A 7,839-nucleotide genomic window follows, 5' to 3' on the forward strand; every position below is an offset into this window, starting at 1 on the left:
AGAATTGAGACCGCCACTTCCATATGGCATCTTTTTCACTGAGATTGGAGAGGATATCCACAGAAAACCTTGAAACAGCCATTTTGAAGTTCATCACTAGAATACTGAGAGCAAAGAAAGATGAAAGTGTGTATTCAGTATGTTAGCACACTGAGATAAAGCAAAAAAATAGATTTAACTCCACTGTTAACATTCTCTTTCCTTTCATTTCATTTCTCTTCTCTAATTTTATGTACTGACAATCAAAATGTTTTTTTAAAAAAACATTACATTAAAAAAAATGGAGCTCCTGAAAGCTACAAAATGAACTACAGACTGTTATCTTTGAGCTAGCAATGCCATAAAATTACCATGGAAAAAGTGTCAATCAGCTGTCAGGAGTACAATTTTCAAATGAAAATGCATCCTTCTTTGATTAACTTCTGTCAGATGTCTCAAAGCTATGAGATTTTTGCTGCAAATTGTTCTTTCAGATCAGGGCTTCTTAGAAATAACTTTGTGTAATTTTAAAAATATATATTTTGCTTACTGGGCCTTTCCTTCTTCTCTTGTGCTCTCTAACTTTAATCAATGTTTTATTAGGAATCTCTGAACAAGAAACAGATTTTGTCAGGGATTTCCAAGGAAAGGGGTCAAATCAGAATGGGGCCCACAACCAGGTGATCAAAGGACCGCCCATTTCTTTGTAAATAGTTTGCAATTGATTTATTTCTAAGGGAAAGCAATTGACCCAAAGTCACATGGCTTAATTTGGTTCTAAAGCAGGACTAGAACTCAGCCTTCCCAGCTCTTTGTTCTCTAGACTGGAAAAAATATATTTTATAAGGGGCTATATAGATGATCTCATATATCTTTTCCATGCTGAAAGAGCCACGGTGGTGCAGTAGTTAAAGTGCACTACTGCAGGCTACTTCTGCTGATCACTGGCTGTCAACAGTTTGGCAGATCAAATCTCACCAGGCTCAAGATTGACTCAGCCTTCCATCCTTCCAAGGTGGGTAAAATGAGGACCCAGATTGTTGGGGGCAATAGGCTGACTCTGTAAACTGTTTAAAGAAGGCAGTAAAGCACTATGAAGTGATATAAATTTAAGTGCTATTGCTATATAATCCTGTGCATGTGCTAGCTCCGAATCCTAGATAAGAAGGACTGCTTGCTTAATTAATAAAATATTTTATATTCTGTAACATGTTCTTATCTTCCTAATGTTTTTTCTTAATATGATCAAAATAGCTAGCTGTAAGATAATACAGTGATACCTTGTCTTACAAATGCGTCGTCATACAAACTTTTCGAGATACAAACCCAGGGTTTAAGATTTTTTTGCCTCTTCTTACAAACTATTTTCACCTTACAAACCCACCGCCGCAGCTGGGAAACCCCACCTGTGGACTTCCGTGTTGTTTTGATGCTGCAGGGGAATCCCAGCATCGCAAAAACGAGCACTTTGCTGGCAACGGAAGTCCGAAGGTGGGGTTTCCCAGTGAGGGGAGCCTCAGTGAAATCGCAGCATCGCAAAAACACAGAGGTCCAGAGGTGGGGTTTCGAGGACTTCGGTGTTTTTGCGACGCTGCGATTTCACTGATGCTCCCTTTGCTGGGAAACCCCACTTCTGGTCTTCCGTTGCCAGCAAAGCGCTCATTTTTCTGATGCTGGGATTCCCCTACAGCATCACAAAAACACAGAAGTCCACAGTTGGGGTTTCCCATGGAGGGGAGCCTCAGGGGAAGCCCAGCAGCGCAAAAACGGGCGCTTTGGCTGGCAAAAGGGGTGAATTTTGGGCTTGCATGCATTAATTGCTTTTCCATTGATTCCTATGGGAAACATTGTTTCATCTTACAAACTTTTCACCTTAAGAACCTCGGTCCAGAACCAATTAAGTTTGTAAGACGAGGTATCACTGTATTTACCTTTAAACAGCAAAGTACAAATTGCAAGAAGGATCTGTTTCATAACTCAGGTTCATAAAGCCTGGGGAACATTTAACAAGGACGTAATTTATGGTGCAAAGCTTCTGCTTCAGAACAAATGCTTGTTACAAGAACTTGGCTAAACTTATTGATAGATATTTCATCTATGCCAGGTTTCTGAGTAATTTCAAAAAGTAACCAGATGATGAGATTCATATTTACTAGAACAGCTGTGGCAGTTTCATCTTCACAAAATTATAAATAAATAAATAAATAAAAGTCCCACCGGGAATGCCACAGAGTCTGATAAACCCTGCATACCCAGTAGAACCATCAGAGTTTCACGTAGGGTACTTCAAATACTAGCTGCCCAGAGAGTTGTTTATGATGTGGAATATTCACATCATTTCAATTTGTATTCATCTTAAAGAGCTGGAACTTGCCAAAAAAAAGCATGGTCATCTAATTTATCATCTCAGCATGCTCAGAGACAATGAGAATAAATACACAGCAAGCAAATATATGCCTAGAGATTCAGAATGGGGGTTGAAAGGGGATGTAGTTACCAATTCTTGAGCGGTGCCTTATTTAGTTGGCTTATGCAGAAAGGCTGTTTGCAACACAAGGTGAACAGCTGAAGATTAATATTCCTCCCTATCTCCTCTATACAACCATTCCACCCTGGCCCTGGCAGGGCCCTGCATTTCGTGTTGAGTATGCACACCAAATCCACTTTGCAATATGTACTAACAGATGGCATGCCAGACATACTGGAATATGGGCTCCCCCATCATTCCCTCCAGGCAATGAGCCAAGATCCTGCTGTGAAAGAAGAGAGAGGCAGGCCCTTTTCTACTCCTTGTTTCATTCTACTTTTTAAAAAAATGCAATAAAACCAGCCTGCCCAGATTTGGGGCTAAAATAACAGATTTGGGCATGATGCACTCTCGGTTTCTAGTTACAAACGCCACCTCGTTATTAGAATACATAGAGTGGAAGACTACTACTTGATAACATATATATTAACATCATCAAGGTTGGTGTTTGCACAAACTTGGAAAAGGGAAAATATACCAAATGAAGAAATGGTGATTAGGAAAATGCTAGATTGTGCTAAATTAAGCAAATTAACATATGAATCAGAGAATAAACAAAATAAAGACTACTATACAGTTTGGGGAAAACTATATATCTGGATAGAAAAGAAAAAAGAATTGAACTAATGTTTAAGAAAAAGAAGGAATCAATGGAAACAGAATTGTAAAGTATTAAGCAAATTCATTTTGTGTTTATATATGTCACATGTTTTTTTGTTGAATTTGAAAATTAAGGGAGACTAGGATAGATCTATTTCGGCCTTATTTTGGCCTCATCAGCTAGCCATACCCACTGGGACTTGAACCTGCAACCTTTGCCTTGTAAGGCAAAGAATTATCCTCTAGGCTACAGTACCCAATCCCTTCAGCTCTGCACCAGGGAAGGGTTACATATTTTTGTGTCAAATCACCTGGTGTATTGAAGGAACATCACAGCTCCTTATTTGCCTCTGGGCCCAATCCAGGGCCATTTCCAAGGCAGTTAATTTTATTGATAGCTGACAATTCTATCTCTATGTGTCACATGGTTTTTTTTGCTGAATTTGAAAATTAAGGGAGACTAGGATAGATTTATTTCGGCCTTATTTTGGCCTCATAAGCTAGCTATACCCACTGGGACTTGAATATATATATGTGTGTGTGTGTGTGTGTTCGTATGTTTTGTTTTGTTGATTTATTATTAAAAAATTTTTTTAAAAAAAGAATACATAGAGTGTATACACAGAGCTTCATTCTGAGCTAGATCTCATTTTCATTTGCATGCTTTGTAAATGCCACAAAGACCAGAAAAAGAATTCCAGAATTAATAGGTGGGATTGTGCATTGTGAGTGCATAGTTTATTTCCCAAATGCAGCTCCAGGTCTGAACAAGTAAAGGATAGAAGCCCTGGAACTTCTTGATGTGGACAAGTGGGCACTTCTGTGCATTTTTAGAAAGCTATGATTTATTGTCTTGGTATTTCAGACAGTCACCACCTGCAAAAGCAAATCTAACTTCTCTCTGTGCTATGTCTACATAGCAGTGGCTCATTGTGCAGAAAACGTAATGGAAACTGGACTTCATCGCTATCTTTATTAAATAAAAGCAGAAAACACTAAACTCATCACTCAGTCTAAATTAACTAAGTGCAAAGCCATCTAATGATTACATTATTTAATGATACTGTCCATGTAATTAACAGACCTGGAACCTGTTCTCTGTCTGGCTACTTTAATGCTATTATCAGATCCAGCTCTGCTGTAGGTTACAGTGAACTACAAAATTTAATGAAAAAGATTAGAAGGATTAATGGGAAAGAAATGGTGGACAATAGCAAGCTGGATCCAAGAGGTAAAAGGAGGTGACTATGCAGGCAGGAAATCAGAGCACAGGAAGAACAATGAGGAAAAAAAGTAAGATTCTTCAACTGTAAGTTTATTTATGCATTTTGTATGTTTTAGTGGTAAGATTATTATTTTAAGCAGTTAATTAATAAAAGACAATTAAATAAAAGACAAATTGTACAGTATTCAACATATAGTGGAATACAATGGAACTACATTCACTTGGAGGGAAGTATGCAGAGTTTTGGTTTAGGCCAGGGTTTTTGTTTACCTTCCTGCACAGGTATAGACTGGGTGAAACTTGGCTTAATGTCAGTAACTGTCCCGAGGGATCTTGGAGTCCTAGTGGCCAATCACTTAAATATGGGGACATAATAGCAATGTTCCAAAAATATTGGGAAAAAATTAAAACTATACTAGAACAAATTACTTCTCAGACTATCCATGCGAAACCCGAACTATTTCTACTAGGAATCACAAGACAAAATTTTAGTAAAGAAAACAGATATATTATAATCCATATTATTACAGCCGCACGGATTTTATATGCACAATTTTGGAAGCAAGAAAAAAACCCAACTACCCTATCACTCTTGATTAAAATAATGGAATGCGCAGAAATGTCCAAACTAACAATGGAACTGCAAAACAAGGATGAGACAGATTTCTACAAAGTTTGGGATAAATGGTACCTCTGGTTAAAAAAAAGGAATTATCTAAAAATTACTCATCAAGAAAAATATCCAACAAAAACAACTTGAAAAAATAGCAATTTACATCACAAATCATAACATCAAACTGAAACAACAAACTGTAAACATCGATCGACACGAACTCCAACTTTACAAAGAAAATAAACCCCTAAATGAATTATATATATTGGCACTAAAAACTACATTCAAAACATATCGATAAAGCCTTAGGGTAAAACACATCAACTACGAGCTCAAACTACAGGCCGCAAATCATGAAAGACCCAGCTCTAACGCTGGTTTTCGCTTCTCTATCCCCCCCTCCTTCTTTTCCCTATCCCCCTTCCTTCTATATCTACTTCCCTCCCTTCACAACCCCCTTCTCCCACTCCCCAATTACTACATAAGTAGAGTGTAAAAAATGTACAATATGCGTATCTCTTTTGTCTTTCTGTATTTGGTTTTTATTGTATATATTTAATAAATTTATTTTTAAAAAAAAATAGCAATGTTCCAATATTTGAGGGGCTCCTACAAAAGCAGCAGTGGTCAAACTATTTTCCAAAGCACCAATAAGAAAGAAAAGTAACAATGGTTAGAAACTAACCAAGGCAAGAAGCAACCTAGAACTAAGGATAAATTTCCTATCAGTGAGAGCAACTAACCAATGAAATAACTGGCCTTCAGAAGTTGTAGAGGCTCCATCATTGCAGGCTTTCAAAGAGAGATTTGACAATCATTTTTCTGAAATGATTTAGATTCTCCTGCTTGAGCAGGGAGTTGAATTAGATGACCTCTGAGGCCCCAATTCTATTACTCTATGTCAGTGATGGGGAAACCTTTTTTCTTCGGGTGCCAAAAAAGCATGTGTGCATGCTATTGTGTACGTGCGAGTGCCCACAACCATAATTCAATGCCTGGGGATGGCGAAAACAGTTTCCCCCCCGGAGGCCCTCTGGAGGCCGAAAACGGCCTGTTTCCCAGCTTCTTGTGTGCCCAGTGAGTTTTGCCCTTCCCAGGCTTCAAAGGCTTCCCTGGAGCAGGGAGCGGGTAATAAGACCCTCCCCCATCCCCTAGGAGGCTCTCTGGAAGCCAAAAATGCCCCCAGAGTTCCTCTGTGTGAGTCAAAAATCAGTGGGCTGGCACACACATGCATGCTGAAGCTGAGCTAGGGCAATGGAGCCGGGGTGGCGCAGCAGGTAGAGTGCTGTACTGCAGGCCACTGAAGCTGACTTGTAGATCTGAAGGTCAGCGGTTCAAATCTCATCACCGGCTCAAGGTTGACTCAACCCTCCATCCTTCCCAGGTGGGTAAAATGAGGACCCAGATTGTGGGCTCTATGTTCTATATTTTGAGGTTGACTAACAAGAATTCTTAACACAATATTTTTTTTGAATTAATTTAACAATAAATATACAAATATGAGTAGGTGTTAAACACACTTCGATCAATTGTTGAGATTTGTTAGCATTTGGCTAATCTTGTCTAACCTTAAAAGCTAAGCAATGTTGGGCTTCTTAGAAAATGAGGATGAGATCCTCCAAGTGATTTCTGGGGCTGAACACATCCTAGAAGACTGCAATAGCCATTCACTTCAAAAAGTTCATTAATGTGCCCATCAGGAGCCAACATGAGCTGAAGGTGTCTTTATTCCTTTAATTCTAACGTAGCAATCAACTTAATACAATTATTCAATTCACTTTTTTGTGTTTTCGATTGCTCCTTATCTCTGTGAATCAAAAATAATCTCATTCATTTCTTTTTAACTTTTTATATCCTACGCCTACATTAAAGGTGATCTCGAACAGAATAGAATAACAGAGTTGGAAGGGATCTTGGAGGTTTTCAAGTCCAACCCCCAACTCAGGCAGGAAACCCTACATTATTTCAGACAAATGGTTATCCAACATCTTCTTAAAAACTTCCAGTGTTGGAGCATTCACAACTTCTGGAGACCAGCTGTTCCACTGACCAATTGTTCTAATTGTCAGGAATTTTCTCCTTAGTTCTAAGTTGATTCTCTCCTAGATTAGTTTCCACCTGTTGCTTCTTGTCCTACCCTCAAGTGCCTTGGAGAATAGCCTGATTCCCTCTTCTTTGTGGCAACCCCTGAGATACTGGAACACTGCTATCATGTCTCCCCTGGTGCTTCATTTCATTAAACTAGACATCCCCAATTCCTGCAATTGTTCATCATCTCAGGATGATGAACTTAAACCTGTAAAATGCAATTGCAAACATAAATATTTGAATTAAAAAACAAACATTAAAGTCTGGAATGAAAGCTTGTAAGAACTGGAGAAATAATGTGCACTGCCTCTGAGTATTCAGAATGCCTGCTATAAATGCTCAGCATTATGATGGCTCATGTTATCATTAACATGCTGCTAACAGCAGGTTAAAAGGAAAAAGTGGGAGGGTTGAACAGACTCACCACTTCCTGCCTTGCTGAAATAGAAATCCCAAGAGAAATGTTGGATAATTATGGCTTGATGCAGGTGTGGTAACGTTGGACTCCTGCCTGGCTGGACATAAGTAATTACAAGCTTTTATTATGCTAATCACAGCCCTCTTCCTCTCACATGAATTCTGTCACTGGCAAGTTGTCAATTTTTTAAAGAAATCCCACCAGATGTTCCTGTAGAATAGCAGTTGCTGCCTGCTGATGACTGGCCTTCATATTTTTGGCAAGTGTGCTATAAAAATAGATTAGGAAGGTAAAAGAACATCTGAAAATGCAATAGCATAACAATTCATGACAAACTTCAGTTTGCTCAGCTACATAAAGTGCCCTTTCTTGATCACGTTGGATTCTTC

At 38.7% G+C, this 7,839-nt stretch overlaps 1 protein-coding gene across 1 annotated transcript in view; it reads right to left on the minus strand.

The window, feature by feature from the left end:
- Positions 1–7,481, minus strand: part of TMEM40 (transmembrane protein 40) — a 56,865-nt gene extending 49,384 nt beyond the window's left edge. The window contains exon 1 of the mRNA XM_070735762.1: positions 7,457–7,481. The gene's annotated coding sequence lies outside the window, so the exon portion shown is untranslated. The remainder of the gene's footprint in view (positions 1–7,456) is intronic.
- Positions 7,482–7,839: the final 358 nt, after the last annotated feature.

This window comes from Erythrolamprus reginae, chromosome 2 (genome assembly GCF_031021105.1).
Source record: "Erythrolamprus reginae isolate rEryReg1 chromosome 2, rEryReg1.hap1, whole genome shotgun sequence".
NCBI classification, from domain to species: domain Eukaryota; kingdom Metazoa; phylum Chordata; class Lepidosauria; order Squamata; family Dipsadidae; genus Erythrolamprus; species Erythrolamprus reginae.